The 17,137-nt window shown below is 33.8% G+C and overlaps 1 long non-coding RNA gene across 1 annotated transcript; it reads right to left on the bottom strand.

The window, feature by feature from the left end:
- Positions 1-499: 499 nt before the first annotated feature.
- Positions 500-16,699, bottom strand: LOC127858213 (uncharacterized). Its single transcript, XR_008038811.1, has 3 exons — positions 16,275-16,699; positions 1,728-1,857; positions 500-615 (listed from the first exon to the last, which is right to left on the bottom strand). It is a non-coding gene; the product is annotated as an uncharacterized LOC127858213 (long non-coding RNA).
- Positions 16,700-17,137: the final 438 nt, after the last annotated feature.

Below are 17,137 nucleotides of genomic sequence, written 5' to 3' on the forward strand. Positions count from 1 at the left end.
CACCTTGGCATGGACATTGGTTGTAGCACAAAACACACTCACAACAAGAGATGTGTTTGTAAGAAACACAAGCCCCTACTGTGCCGCTTTTTTTTTATTGACTTTGACCTTGAAGGATGCATTGACCTTTCACCACTCAAAATGTGCAGGTCATGAGATACGCATGTAATCCAAATATCAAGTTGCTGTTTTCAATATTTCAAAAAGTTATGATCAAACGTTTAAGTTTTGGTAAAAGTTTTTGAACACACACACACACCTTGACACGCACACACATACAAAGAAAGACAAGCCAAAAACAATATACCCCCGTTCATTCGATCCAGGGGGCAAAAAAGCCATTAATGCAAAGCATACTAGTCAAAGTCAACATCAGATATGGTCTTACTGTGGCTGCCTGTAAATTATTCTTTCTTTTAGCCCTCTTAGTTACAATATAGCATTTAGTTTTCAAATATCTGTGTATGGAAAATTAAAGATTTTTATTAATGAAATATATACCTTTGAGAGTTCCATGGTACTGGAAGACAACTGATAATATTCCTTGTGGGTCTTCACATCATGTCCCAGATGCTTTGCAAGCAATTTTAGTTCACCATGAGTCATGTCAAGAATCTATAAAGCATGTTAATTCTTGATTTATTCACAATATGCAGTCATCATTCCAGTTTGCTGCCAATTTAACAAATTTGTTTTGCATCTTCTACAAAAGAAAAGATGTACACAAGAAAGCTTTATCTGTATAGTTGTAGTCATTATGGTGCTCCAATTCTGTAATCACACCATGCATTTACAGAGTCAAAAAATTTTGTAATGTTAATTCTGAAAAAGCCAACACGTGGTTTGGTATTTACATGATCCGCCATTTTGAAAATAGCTACTTCCTGATATATATAGCCAAAATTATGTTAAATATAACAATTGGGTCTTCTAACAATTTAAATCACAATTATTGGGTTCTCACAGATAACCATTTTCTGTCATACAAAAGCTGCCAAAATCAAAGGTCTCCATAAAGTTTTTATTATAATTTATTCACAAATTGATGGCAAGCAATTCACATAATTACTTATTTCTGTATAAAAGCCGAAGTATACATGTATGTATGTATGCCATTAAACTGGAAGAGAATGTAGTATAATTGCTGAAAGTCTAAATAAATATTGTGCCATAATAAAGAGAAACCTTCAGGTCACAATATCTCATCTGTACAGGGATATGAAACAAAGACCATAATTCTTAAATGGCTTAAGCAATCCCATATTTGCACACTAGACTTTAGAAGTAATGTGAACGATTGTTACCCAGTTTGTAAATAAAAAATACATACATATAAGAACCACACAAACAAGTTCTTGATTTTTTTTTAACAGCAAAGTTTTTTAATATAAAAGTAACAAATCTATGTATCAACGACTACAGTAACACAAAAGGACTGCAATGGTCGCTCAAGGTATTAATTGACAGCAAGTAAGAAATGCTGAACCAATGATTGGCAAATCGCCATGACAAAAGTAAACCTTGGAACTTTTGAAGAATGTCTTATATGGTACCAGACAATATTTCTTACAATACTTCTTATATGAGACTCAACAGTATTCTTATATGGGACGGACCCAACAATATTACTTATATGAGACCCGAAAATTAGTGTAAACATGTTTATTTCTTATATGGGACCCTACGATGTTTATTACTTTAAAGAGGCCCAACAGATAAAGAAATACCATGGGTCAGACTGGCTGGCTCTTCACTTGGCTCCCTCCTATCATGGGTCAGACTGGCTGGCTCTTCATGGCTCCCTCCTATCATGGGTCAGACTGCCTGGCTCTTCACTGTCAGCAGTTGACATGGACTCTGAAGAACCAAAGTGAAACCTGTAGATTGCATATGATACGCACAGTCAACACTGGCATGTTGTATCATGAGAGGCTCTGACTCCTGTATAGATTCTAGACTGTGGGTGTCTTCAACAGTTGCCTCAATGACTGTAAACATATAATGTCAACAGTGGGGTCTTGTATGTCTATTATCCATTGGTGGGTCTTGCTGAATCATCTATAGAAAATATATATTGGCTGGGATAACAGAAGGTTTTGCTATTATGTTACGTGACATGGTCAGAAAAAAAGGCCATATGAAGGTGACACAAAATAAATTGAGTTTTTTAAAATGTTCTTAAAGTTCGTTCTTTTCCTATTCAGATAATGTACACGTTTTATATGATCAAAATGAAAACTTGTTCAAACCTATAATTTTGAAGAGAGCTATGGTGTGAACTCTAAAATGTTTTATATCAATGCAACTATTTTGACGATATAATTTTGCAAGAAGTTTTGTCCGTTGTTTACTACTATACATGTAATATGGCCAATTTGTATTGTTACACGTTCTAAATTAAATGAATTAGCATAGTGATTAAATTTGTGTGATGTTGTCTAAAATAATTTTTAAACGTCGGAAAATAATGCCTATCTTCACAACGTCATTTCTCCGTATTTGACGTCACACAAAAGGGGCCTTTTTAGAAACGCGCCACATATATAAAGTATATAGTCAACAGTTGGGCCTTGATATTATTATCCATTGGTGGGTCTTACTGAAATCTACAGAAAAGTTATATGGACATTACAACTGAAGTTTTGCTGTTATGTATATCATAAGTTATAGTTTTTTGTTTACAGTGTATATTGGTTCCTCTACACCAAACAGTGCACGTATGACCAAGAAAAAATTGACGAGGAGTATATGTGCACTGGAGGGGTAGAGGAACCCATATACACTGTGACAAAAAACTTATAAACAATTTTATAATACTTCAAATTCTTTAAAACAGCCAAAAAATCCTTCATTTAACGGACAAAAATCCCTTTTGCCATTCAAGATGTAAAGACAATATCCACATGCCGCAACCCTTATATGATGAGTAATAGAAGGGTGTCGTTTTTACGTACATATTATACGTGTATAAAAATGTATAACAACGGCAAATGCATTTCTGCAAAATATTTGAATGTCTGAACATGCCATAATTAGCTTTATGTTGTATTGTGTCATTGTGTCTTGTATTGTTGGATTGGCTTTTTCCTTCTTTGCGATTGGCCATGGACGGACATTTCACAATTTTGACACGGCCAATTCAACAATCCTTTCATGTCCGTGAATATTTACAAAAACGGCCGTTTTAAATCGTGAAAAAACGGACTGTTCGTGCTCAAACTGTAAAAAGAAGAAGAAGAAGATGTTTAAGAAAAAGTTAACGCACGCATGGACACACGACGGACACAGGACCATGACATAAGCCCGCTGGCCAGATGGAGAAAAAAATAATATATATTTTTTTTTAGGTGGAATTTTTTTATTTTGACCAGAAAGGGGAACAAACAGCCTAGTTCGGCGTCTGTTATAGAAGGTAAAAAACCCGTTTCTAAAATGGGACCCAGCAATACTTCTTATAGGACCCAACAATATTTCTTATATGGTACCTGACAATATTTCTTACAATGCTTATTATACATGGGACCCAACAATGTTTCGTATATGGGACCCAACAATACTTCTAATATAGGACCCAACAATATTCTTATAATACTTCTTATATGGGACTCAACAGTATTTCTTATATGGGACCCAACAATATTACTTATATGAGACCCGAAAATTAGGTGTAAACATGTTTATTTCTTATATGGGACCCTACGATGTTTATTACTGTAAGAGGCCCAACAATTCTTATTACATGTATTTAGGCAGAAATATTGCAATAATAAGCTTCAAACAAGGATACATCGTAAACAACCTAATAATAAATATTCTGCCCATTGGGAATTGGCAAAACTGACTTCGCAACCTGGAAAATCTGAAATTGGAAATTCTGCATCTGGTACAAAGATGGCGAAGATCACAGCTTAATTGCTTATTCGTCATTTAACAGATTTTAATGGCATAGAGGTTAAACGACTTTCGACAGCTCATGGTGTTAATCTGTTGTGTAATGTCAATTAAGTATGTGGAAAAACTCGCAAGTCATGTTTATAACATGTATTCCCTATCAGAGCAGTATGTGTAAGAAAAATAAATGAAATAATCCAGGCAATTTGTTTCATGCTTATGCAGTGCAACTGTTAACAGATATTCACTTTCATTTTAACCCATTATCAGAAAGTACCACTCAAAATGTGCAGCTCCATGAAAAACACATACATGCCAAATATGAAGTAGCTTTCTTCAATATAGCAAAAGTGATTGCAAACTGTTAAAGTTGGCAGAAACAGACCAACAGGGGAAAATCCATATGTCCCCCACTATAGTGAATGGGAACATAAAAATAAAATGGGCTGGGTTGGTGGTGGGGGGGGGGAGGGGGGTTATAGTTGTAAGGGTGTGGTGGTCATTTATAAGGTGGGGGGAAGTCTATTGTGGTATGTCAGTTTAAGAGTTGTTTTGTCAATTATCAGTCAAATCTAATCATAAATAAAGAAGTTATGGCAATTTTAGCAAAATTAAATAATTTGACCTTGAGAGTCAAGGTCATTCAAAGGTCAAGGTAAAATTCAACTTGCCAGGTACAGTACCCTCATGATAGCATGAAAGTATTTGAAGTATTTAGAATCAATAACCTTGATACTTTAGAAGTAAAATGGATCTAAACACAAAATTCCAATAACCAAATCTTCAATTTTCTAAGTATAAGGGCCATAATTCCGTCCGAATGCCAGTCAGAGTGCATGACTTTGCCTGCACAGTCCCCCTTATGATAGTTAATAAGTGTTGCAAGTATGAAAGCAATAGCTTTGATACTTCGGAATAAAGTGGACCTAAACACAAAACTAACCAAATTTTCAATTTTTCTAAGTATAAAAAGGGCACATAATTCTGTCAAAATGCACGCCAGAGTTATCTAACTTTGCCTGCCCAGTCCCCTCTTGATAGTTAGTAAGTGTACCAAGTTTGAATGCAAAAGCATTGATACTTAATGAGTAAAGTGGACCTAAATCAGGGGGTTTTCAGCACTGTCTGCGCCTCCGGAAAACGGAGGCACTCCCAAGCAAACGGACCCCGATCCCAAACCAAAATATTAATAAAAAAAGTCCCAACTTCCAAAAAAAAATTTTTTTTTTTCTTTAAAGAATGAAGTGTCTTATAACTTGTGTGACTAACCAGTGTTTGTTTTTGGTAAAAAATATCTGCTATAAGGTTTTGACTGTTCAGTTCTTATCTCAGAGTGTAACTGTAACTAATAAACAAAAATGCAGTACTTGAATAAACGTTGAACACGCCCAATATTGCATCTGTTTATATAAAGAAGACAAAATAACAAATAAAAACAAATTTATTTGTTAAACTACTGAATTATTTAAGCATGATATATTCACTATTTTTTCCCAAATGAGCTGTTTAATCGAAGCAAAATTTCCCCAAATGGCCAATTGTGTCGATAAAAAATTCCCAATTTGGTCAGACTCCTTTTCCCAAAATAGACAGAAAAACCCCTGTAAATGCAAAACTTAATCGGACGCCTACGCCAAGGTGATGACAATAGCTCATAATTTTTTTTCAAAAAATAGATGAGCTAAAAATGAAAAGATGCAAACTAACATGAAAATTAAATCTTAACAAGCAGGCTGTAATGATACCTTTGAATTTGATTTTGCCATTCACTGGATAATTCAAGTATCATATACATGTTTGCCCTAGGTGGCAGACCATTTAAAGCGGGTATATACGATCTTGTCAAATATTTATTAATTAATATAAAATGTGCAAAAAACTTATTATACATATATTTCAAAATAAACTAAAATACAAGTAAAGAAGAACATTTGTCGGAAAATGCGAAATAAGCAGAATATTTAAAATTGAAATCGAAAAAGCCTGTACAGCCGAATTCGCCAGCATGTATATCATGCATGTAAGATGTGAATCTAAATTTAGTTTAACGGTTCATTTTAAATTCCTGCAGCGATATTGATTCATACGACACACGAACACTTACTTAAAAGACGAATGCATCGGTTATTGTAGGAAAATATGTACGAATTATCTTCGTCACAATCAGCTTGGTGCGCAAGTTTGCATTTGCTGCATTTTATGAAATTCGTCTTAAATGTATCATTTTTCTTGCATATTGCGTGTTATTATAGCATATTTGTTTCAATATATTACAATTTAACGCATTTAAAAATCGAATATACCCGCTTAAAGTTATGTTGCTTTTTTCCTAAGAGATGTACATGAATATGTGTGCCAACTATCATTTGCATACTTTTGACAGTATTGAAATTATCATAACTATTTATCAGCCTTGAAAAAAACTGACAACCATGATGCGAAGTTGGCCATAAAACTTATTTTCTTTGAACGTTCTGCTAAATTGTATTTCACAAGATTGGCTTTACTCAATAATTAGACAATTTAAACAAGAATATTTACCTACTTACTTCCCAATATTACCATTCAAAGTATCATTACATCCATTAAAAACTGTGAACTAAACATACCATTGGCTTTCTTTTCCTACAAATTATTGCAAAAGTAACTTAATATTGATTTTATAAAAGGTACCAGATAACACAAGACTAAACAAAAGGTCCAACAAGATGTGTTGTGAAACACAATGTCCCCCTATATGACGTTTGACCTTGAAGGATGACCTTGACCCTTCACCACTCAAAATGTGCAGCTTCATGAGATACACATGCATGCCAAATATGAAGTTGCTATCTTCAATATAGCAAAAGTTATTGCAAAATGTTAAAGTTGGCGCAAACCAACCAGCAGACCAACCAACCAACCAACAGACCAACAGACAGGGCAAAAACAATATGTCCCCCACTACTATAGTGGGGGACATAAAAAAGCCCAATATTGCTCAACAGCTATAATAAAGATTGCTGAACTCTTATTGATTTGTGGGGTTGATTAACTTGGAACATAAGATGAATCTGATAGCTCATTAATTTTTGTAAAGATGTGATCTCCAAGGAAGGAGCAAATTTTAACCAAAGGGGCATTATTTAAACAATCCTGATAGTGGACCAATTAGAGACGCTAGATACCAAATACAAATGTATAAATGCTCTTTCCTTTTTGTTACAGGGAAAAAATAAGAATGTGGCGTCTCATCAGGATCCAAACTGTTTGCTATTCTAATAATATTCTATGAAAAAAACTCGAAGAAAATGCTAATTTTTGAAATTCAGCAGATGAATTAGAGCAGGAGACACATTTCCCAGCATGCAAAGGGTTAACAGCTGTTTTTGAGGATACAATTATGTTAGCGAAAAGCCATAAGCTGTTTGATGACAAAAGTTATGTTAGTAGTTTGACATCCATTCATGTGTGCTTCTTCATGATAATGGCATCATCTATTTATTAAATATGATGTATATGATATAACTAACCTTCCATGGTAGATCAGACACACTATAGTCATAAAGAAGCTCCTCTCCTGTCTGAATGTCTCTTTGAGCAAATAAGCATAGGTATGGTTTTTGTGTGTTCATTTTCAGCACAAAATAATTGTAGATGTCACTATCTATTAATGTAGGAAAGTCCATTAAGTCACTACTCAAAAATACGTAATAGCCAATATGGCGGCGCCCTTATTATCGATTCTGGGATTGTCTATATTGCGGAGGATACTGGCAGTGGTCAATGTATAGTGATTGAGCATGCCTGTATTTACGTCATCGTCCAAGATGGTGGCAAGCAGAAAAGAAATTACGATGAACGGCAAAATGATAAATAACATTCGAATTAACAACGGATACCATATGGTTATAAGGAAATAATTTAATGGGTGTGTCAATTAACCCTCAAGACTAATTTTGAGATTAAAACAACACATATTTAGTAGAAATCTGCACAGTGAATGTGTGTCACTGAAACCAGTGTTAGAAAATTGCAGTTCAGTCTACTAGCAATACATTTTAATTATATGGGTCTCAACATTAGTCATTAAGTGTAAACATGTCTACTTCTAATAAAGGGCCAGGCCCAACAATTTTCATTACTTATATGGATACCTAAAGTGTTAATTATAGATTTAATGTTAATTAAATTATAAGGGACCCTAGAATGTCAACTTGTATCTTTTATGTTGGACCCAACGATGCTTTTTACGTATATGGGACCCAACAATGTTTCTTATATGAGATCAAACAATATTTCTTACAATACTTTTTATATATGGGACCCAACAATGTTTCTTATATGGGACCCAACAATACTTCTTATATAGGACCCAACAATATTTCTTATATAATATGGTACCTGACAATATTTCTTGCAAAATTTCTTAAATATGGGACCCAACAATGTTTCTTATACGGGACCCAACAATACTTCTTATATAGGACCCAGCAATATTTCTTATATGGTACCTGACAATATACCTTATATGGGACCCCACAATATTACTTATATGGGACCCAACAGTATTTCATATATGAGACTCAACAATATGACTTATATGAAATCTGAAAATTAGTGTCAACATGTTTATTTCTTATATGGGACCCTACAATTTTTATAACTGATAAGAGGCCCAACAATGTTTATAACATGTATTTTGGCAGAGGAAGAAGTATTGCAATATTGCAATATCATCTGTTTACCACCACTGTTTCCCTTTGAAAGAAAGGAAGTATCTGAAGAGAAGGGGAATGGGAAGCTTGGTATTAGTTTATAGCCGTGTGGATACATAATTATGGCTGAATGTTACTGCTTCTGTTACTGATTATCATAAAAGCTTTAAAGCAACAATCAATATTCCATTAAAAATTTCCTCTGTATTTTGGCAAAGAAATATTAATCTTAGTCTTTTACAGATGACACAGAGGGAAAGTTTTGAAAAAAAATCGGTTAAAAAATAATACAATATAAAGAAGTGAAACTCCAGCTGCTGGAGCAGTATTGAATTTTCATTAAAAACAATTAGTAGGTCCTTTATTTAAGGCAAGTGACCGATTGCCCAAACAGTACAAAACAGCACAATACAGCACAATACAAACCAACATAAACACAAAATATGAATAAAGCTGGGGTCACCGCCTTGGAACGGTCAATGCAAAGCATTGGGGGTTTAAACCTGGTTATAGAGCGCTCAACCTCACACTTGGCCCAGCAATATTCATAATACATTTAAGTGTAAATAAAATTTAACGTCATAGCATTGTTACTCAAGTTAAACAATAATAAAAGGGAATTAAAACGCATTCAATTTAATTGCTATTTAATTACTCAATTGCATTGAAGATACAAGAGTAACAGAATTACAACTTTTTGACGAACGATCAAATAAAACTATTAACAATTGTCAACTACATTCCTTCTTTATAGAAAAGATTTGAGAATACAGAATCATAGAGTTAATATCTCAGATAATCATCGCGCAAATACAGGAAGAAGCAGCAATAATGGGTGTAAAAATTCCATATTACATAGCTTGGTTGTTTATGTGACTGCTAAACAAATTACAAGGCATTTTTCCTGAACAATTCCAGGGAACAGTTAAGCATTTGAAACTTGAAATGTTTTATTTTATTCATAAACCCATGTGGGACAGACAGACACAGTGATTGCAGTATAGCTCCAATCACTTGTGGTAGGGGAAAGCCATATAAAAAGCTACAGCTTTTAAGTGGAGCAAATAATGGTTATTACATGTAATTAACCTTCGGTTTATGACAATTTATTGCAATTTTTCCCCAAAAGTGCCCGTCACATGGTATTTTCCCCTTTTGAAAGGTAAGGCCGTATCCCAGAGTCAATTGTTTGTTTGCTTAAAGGATTTGATGCCCATTTTATTTGTTCAAACATATAAAGGCAAAAACATGTAGTGCCAGCTGAAATTGAAATTAACAAACAAGATTAAATGACTTAAGGTCAAGGCTACAAAGAGGAATCTTAAATGATGCACAGTACCAACTCCAGGGATTTTCTTAACTCTTTCAGTGCTGGAACCGAATTTTGAAGGCCTTTGCAAACAGTTTGGATCCAGATGAGACGCCACAGAATGTGGCGTCTCATCAGGATCCAAACTGTTTGCTATTCTTATAGTATTCTTTGAAAAAATTCAAAGAAAACGCTAATTTGAGAAATTCAGCAGACAACATTTTAGCAGACGACAAATTTCCCAGCATGCAAAGGTTTAAGAACTTGACTTCCACTTGCACAGATCCTAGGCCCAAGCGTTCTTGAGTTATCATCCGGAAACCACCTGGTGGACGGACCGACAGACCGACATGTGCAAAGCAATATACCCCCTCTTCTTTGAAGGGGGGCATAAAAATCAGTTACTTGTTTTATTTCTGCATAAACAAACTGTTGAGTGAAACATCTATCAGACATGAAAATCATGCAAGATTAATACATGGCTCTATATCTAACATAAATGATATTTAAATTTTCATAATATTTAATGATTAATCAAATAACTGTAGAGAATGAAATTTTGAAAGGCCTTATTACTCACTTAATGTCATAAAGACTAGTCACTTTAGGGAGAAGTTCTGCAAAATCTCAAACAGAAGAAGGAATAACGTTGGTCCAGTTCTTTAAGATTAATATTAAATTGTGTTTTGGAAACAGTCAATCTTTAGAAAATTGAAAACAGTTTAGACAAATGATCGTTGTTGGCAATGTTATTGAAACGACCATACTATTGACTGCTAGCCGCTGACAATCGAACTGGACGGGGCTTTATAATCAATAATCGAGGTGACTGCCAACAGCTGTTGTGTTGGAATGTATTTGAAACTCTGACCTTTGGGCAAAAGAATTTGGTTGAATTTAGATTGATCAGGTTTAATGCCTTCTTGAACCCAAATTAAGGTCATTTTGCAAGTGGTCAGGACATGAACCAGCTTTCCTACTTCTTGTGACCAGTATTAGCCAACCACAAGTGACCCACTTCTTCCCAACTTGATTCAGAGGTTGGGGAAGAATGACCTACAAATACAATGTTACAATGTTCGGGAACCAATCTCTATGAAGAAACTTTATCCTACCCCCAGATTCAAACCTAAAAATTGACAGTCTGGCGCTCTATCAACTGAGCCATCAACTCAGCTAGCTGGGCAGGCCCAAAACATTTTGGATTAAAAAAATCAATGCACAGAAAGCAGAAAGCATACTTCATTTTTAGCATATGATCATATAACCGGACATTACCTAACTTTTGGTTCCTAAACATCAGTAAATTACAGACTGCGCATTGCGATAAATAGTTGATATTTTAGATGATATTTAATATATAGCATCTTCAAGGTCTGTTCTTTAAAACGCACTGATTGAGTCGTAATGGGAAAGACTCTTTGTCAAACATTTCGGTATGTTTTGCTGACATTTATATACAATTTTGTTGATTTCTGTCTCGTTTCCAAATCGAGGTTAAACATTGTTCGCGGCCACATGCTAGTATAACTATGTTGGCAAGCAAGAAGTTTAAGCATTAATTTTAAGGCCATTTAGTAGTCCTGCCTGCAAAAGTCCATTTCAGTTTTGATTCGTGTTTAAAGATTTTGCAGCACCTTAAATGAAATAAAGAATAAGGACAATAACAGATCAAGCGTGATAATATGCGTATTGCTAATATATTATATTAAAATATATGAAAATCTTGTTGATTCTTACAATAAATGACATCAATCTTATAGTTTTATTTATGATCCATGTTTAATATCGATGATTATATATGATTCAAATAATTTCATGGTTTTTAACACGCCCATATCTTTCTGATCTATTTAGGATTTTCATCAGATATTTCACACAAGAATACAAGATCACATATAGAAAACAATCAATAACAATAACAAAAACATGAATATTATTTATAACTGGCAATATAACTTGGTCCTTGTAAACAACAAAGTTCATGTTTCGACATTTTAAATAATATGTTAAATGCCCCCCTCCTTGAGTGGTTTTGATCATGTGATCCGTTATAGCTACAACTGATCCGTTAATGCATGAATTCTGCGGCGAAAAAAAGGTAACACAAATACATTTTGGATTTGACAAGGCGGACAGTCGCTCCAACATTATTTTGCCAACCCGGCTAACATCTATAATTAACAGACAATTAAATTTGCCAACTTGTTAACAGAAAGCCAATTTAACATGAGCGGATCAATGTGATTTTAATAAATCAATTTACTTATTAAGAAACTATGTTACAGTTGGTCGATTCTTTAAATGTAATTTAGCAATCTGTGAAAACAATATGTATATATTGTAATGTCAATATTACGCCAATAATTTACTACCAACATGGAACTTCTAACAAACAAACGCAGTCAGTCTGTGCTATGCTTAGAGGGTCACTCGTACTCAAAGAAGCACATGTCTAAGTCAACCATATGATGGTTATGCAGTAAATCGAACATGTCTGTACAGTCGAATTTGCCTGCATGTTGCATTTTATGAATTTCGTCTTCAATGTATAATTTTTCTGGTATAACATTCTATCAATATATAACAATTTAATTCTTTGCTATTATATAAATATAATCGGTGATAAAACGCGTAAGAAAGAAGACGGTGAGCCACTGACAGACACAAAAGACCTTTTGTTTGGATGTTTTTTCGTTTGTGTATTTTGTGTATATATATGTTTATAAATGTCATATAAATGTCATATCATAAAAACAAATGAAATTAAGAACAACATATTTGCGGTTTTTATGTTTATCCCATTCGCAAAATGGCACTTACATGTATTCCAATAAATGTAATGTAGGAAATGTAATGTTTTGAATTGGCTAACTGTCAACAAGTTGGCAAAATTAATTGTCGGTTAATTATAGGTGTAAGTCTTTGATAGGCATATAGAACGTTTTGCCGTTGAATAAAAATAATGTAGGAGCGACTGTCCGGGTTGACAAAATAATGTAGAAGCGATTGTCCGAGTTGGCAAAATAATATAGGAGCTACTGTCCGCCCTATCAAAACATTGTAGGAGCGAATGTCCGCCCTGTCAAATTTAGCGTTAGCTAAAGAAACTTCAGCGTACAGTTTATATAGTATTGACATATCTGTACGCTGAAGTCAACCCTGTATCGAAAGTCAACCAGAGTGGTGACAGATTTATGTCACGCTATAAATCAAAGACAGTATGTTTTCTTGGATACATTCCTTCATATATTGGTGAATGAATATAAATTACTGCATCGGGGCATATTTTAAGATTCAAATGTTTCAAATGCATCTTACAATAGATGAAAATAACTCTCATCAGCCTGAAAGTCATAATTTTGCACCATTGTCACTTTGTCATGTGACGAGTTTTCATTTGGATACTTTCGGATCGACCTTGACATTTTTTGCTGGAATTGTAAACATTACTTTCGTTTTCTGAAATCTATTATTTGTGATTAACAAGTTACGTCTGGTGGATTTAAACACTGATTTCAAAGTGAATTTGGTAATTTTGAATATTTTGTACATTGATTTTGTATTTACACTACAATTTGTTTACAAAACAAGCAAGAATAATTATAAAAAAAAAACGGGAAATGTCTTTCTGAATTTGTAAACAATTGAGCACATGGTTTGTTACTAAAAATAGAAATAACATCATATGACCGTGAAATCTCGGGAGATTCGCATTTCAATCATGTGTGTCACGTCACTGTTTTTCTCGATAGACCAGTTGAATGTTATTGTTTACATTCGGGATTTTCCGCGCATGCGCACTGGCTGGTTGGCAAAAAACACTGGTTACAGTAACGTAAAACATGTATACATGTCGTTTGTTTAGTCAATAAAACGATACAAAAATCCGAAATAAACATAAAAACTCTTAAATAATAGTGCAAAAATATAATATTTAGTACCAATAAATGTATTTTCATAAATATAATTACCTCTGTATAAAAATACATATTAATAATATTAATACATCAGACTAAAAACTGGCAATCCAACAAAACAAAACAATAAATATTCTTTCATATTTTTTGTGATTGTAAGATTTTGGTAAATTATATTTCAAAGATAATAACACATACATTAATTTGATTATAATTATAAGTGGTGCAGATATTGTTATTGTTCATAAGCGAACGAAGGTGCAAGAGGGGCATTTAATCAATTATAAAACGAAGCCCTAAAAGCGGAATACATTACAATTAATAAACATTGTAGTAATTTTATTTTACATGGAATGAATTACCGTTTCGTTTCCATCGAATGACAATATCATAAAGTTTAGCATACATATGAAAAACAAGAACTGCATATTAAGCAAATTAAACTGTCTTTGCATGCACTCTCTTTACTGGTGGTAAGGAGTGATAACAATCTAGCATTTTATGATAAATATATCTATATATTAATTTATTTTACGCAAGTATTTTTTACCCTTTTGTTGTTTGCTTGTTTTCATGTCATTTCATACACTACAGAAACGTACAATCTTAACATGAATAGCCGAGTTTACATTTGCCGGTACTCGTTAAATACGTTAATTGTGTAGCAATGAAATTGCACAATATTTTTAATTTATAGTTATTAACACTCTATTATTATGATTAAACAGGCTAATATATACATACACTAATTCCTGTTAATCCATTTCGGACAAATATCTTCATTTTTTAATATGTTCAAATATTTTATTAAAGCAACTGTTTCGTATTTTGGCTTTACAATTTTGCTTAGATGATCGCTCAATATGCCAAGAGATGACATGGAGGTATCATAAATGATGTTTAATGACCAGACACTTGTATGCCACATGTGGTTTATGCAGTGGCCAAGAATAGGTCCCTGGATTTATCACACCATGTGTTCTTTGTAATTGTTTGGACAGTATCCGATCATAACGAGATAATCGCTTTATGATGAACAAAAGTGCAATAAAACACCGGGTTAAAAACGCTGAAACAAAGAGTGTCAAAATTGGTGTGAATAATTAAATAAAAACAATTACATTTATCAAGAGAATTTATTTAATGTGTAACAAGGCAAGTTTTTACAGGCATGTTCAAATCAGTTACTATATGTTGCGTACATAAAGTCGATCTATTTGCTGTTTGTTTACATCCTTATTTTTGTTCGTTCATTAAATTTGTTTTATTCTGAAAAAATTTCAATATCAGAGAATTTTTTATCTAAAAAATGGTCGCGAAGATGTGCCAAGTAGAGATTTTTATGGTAACTGCATACCGTGCTCGTATATTGTGTTCCACTCCAGATTTCGTTTATAGTAAAAACAAATAATAACAACAATATAATCGTTCCAAAAATGCATTTCCTTGCACGCTTATGTTTAATTCAGACATAGTTAGTAAAATTATATTTGATATAGTGCATGATTATCAATAAAAACGATTATTATTTCAACTTTCTCTATAAGCGCTTATATGAATTTCACCTCTTTTTGCCAACCAGTGGGCGGAGTGTAATATTTGCAGGTGCGCGTGACTTCACTCGTCAACTGGTCTATATGTTAGAGCAGAAAAGATAAATGTTAAATGTTTAAGATAGTATTTTGTAAAAAAACATATCAGTTAAATGTGAAAAATGTCAATCTTTCCAATAAAGACATAAAGTAGCTGATTTGGGCCAATAACTGCTTTTACAAGCTGTTTTGGAGCGGTCTTTGTTAACTGTCAACTTTTCGTATATTCCTGGTTGACTTTCCTACTGGGGTTGGTCCATAACTTTAATGTTGCGCCATTCAAAATTCATAGAAAGCGAATTTTAAAGTTATTGAAGCCAGAACTAATTTAGCGTAGGAGCGATTGTTTGTGGGAGCGTTTGTCTGGAAACCTTATCAAACTGATGTAAAAGAAGTCTTAAACCATTTATTGCTTTTCCCCAGAACAACTTTATTACGCTACTGATCCGGTAATAGTAACATGACTGTACCACTAAGGCTAGTCCAACTGTCTTGTGTGGTTAAAGATTCTGTTCTTTTATAATTTATTTCCCCAGTCTAACCATTGCAGTCAGCCTAAAACATATATTGAACTTGTATCGCATGGAAATGATCTGATGCTACAATCATGCTTGCTTTCATGAATGTCACTATATCTGCATTAAATGCAGATTATAGGTTACATTTGTTTGTTTGCGGTAACAAGGTTGTCACCTAAATTCGTGCCACGGCTTTACATGTTTGAAATATGTTTTCATTGTCAGCAAACGTTTCAGAAACTGTGTCCTAATTATTGGTTGCAGTTTCAGTTTAAATTCAGTCATTTGCAGAATAATTTTAATAACCAAAAATATAAATAAACCTAATAAATATTATCGCCACTTACCTTTTTAAGTTTAACCGCGAAAATTGGCAATTTTTATTACAGAGTTGTCGGGCGCCGAGTTGTCGTTCGTTGCTATGCTGGTTCCCGGTAAATCACTGCGCCGAGGTTGGTCAATCTCATACGCAGTGGCCTCCCTTATTCTAGAAAAAGACATTAATGATTGGCGAATGCCCAAGGGAAGTAACTGCTGTGTGGAGTTTGACCTAATGTGTGCTAATGGGAGATATAGGCCCGACAATTCGAGTAAAATTACACATGCAAATTTGAATTTAAAAATAGTCATGAGTATGTTAAGCAGCCTTTTTTTAAGTGGGTCTTCAACTGTCGGGTCCAAGTGCCCGATAATCGACTTTGGGACCCGACAATCGACTAAAGACCCAACAATACGGCCGTAAAATGGACGTTTGACCCACCATTTTACCCAATCTGAAACTATATAAATAAATAAATAAATAAATATATATATATATATATATATATATATATATATATATATATATATATATATATATTCTACTTCTACTTGTTTCTCCCGAACAATCAATCCTGACTATGATTGGGAGGCGCTGTCAAGAAAACTGTGTTAAGAATAAAATATTAGTGCAGATTAACAGATAAAAGTTCAAAGATAAAAGTGTGCAAGATTAAAAACATAGTAGGGTGGCTAAACTGTAACTGTCACCAGCCTATCTTTGAAGATATCTAGGCTGGGACTGGACTTGACCTGGTATGGGAGACTATTCCAAAGTCTCAGGGTTCTCGGGAAAAAGGAGTTTAGGTGGTACTGTCTACGGGAATGGGGGATCATGAAGTTCAAGTTTCGGGTAGGGGTGAGGTGGTCATGGTCAACGTAAACAAGGTGG

The sequence above is a fragment of the Dreissena polymorpha genome, chromosome 14 (genome assembly GCF_020536995.1).
Source record: "Dreissena polymorpha isolate Duluth1 chromosome 14, UMN_Dpol_1.0, whole genome shotgun sequence".
NCBI lineage: Eukaryota > Metazoa > Mollusca > Bivalvia > Myida > Dreissenidae > Dreissena > Dreissena polymorpha.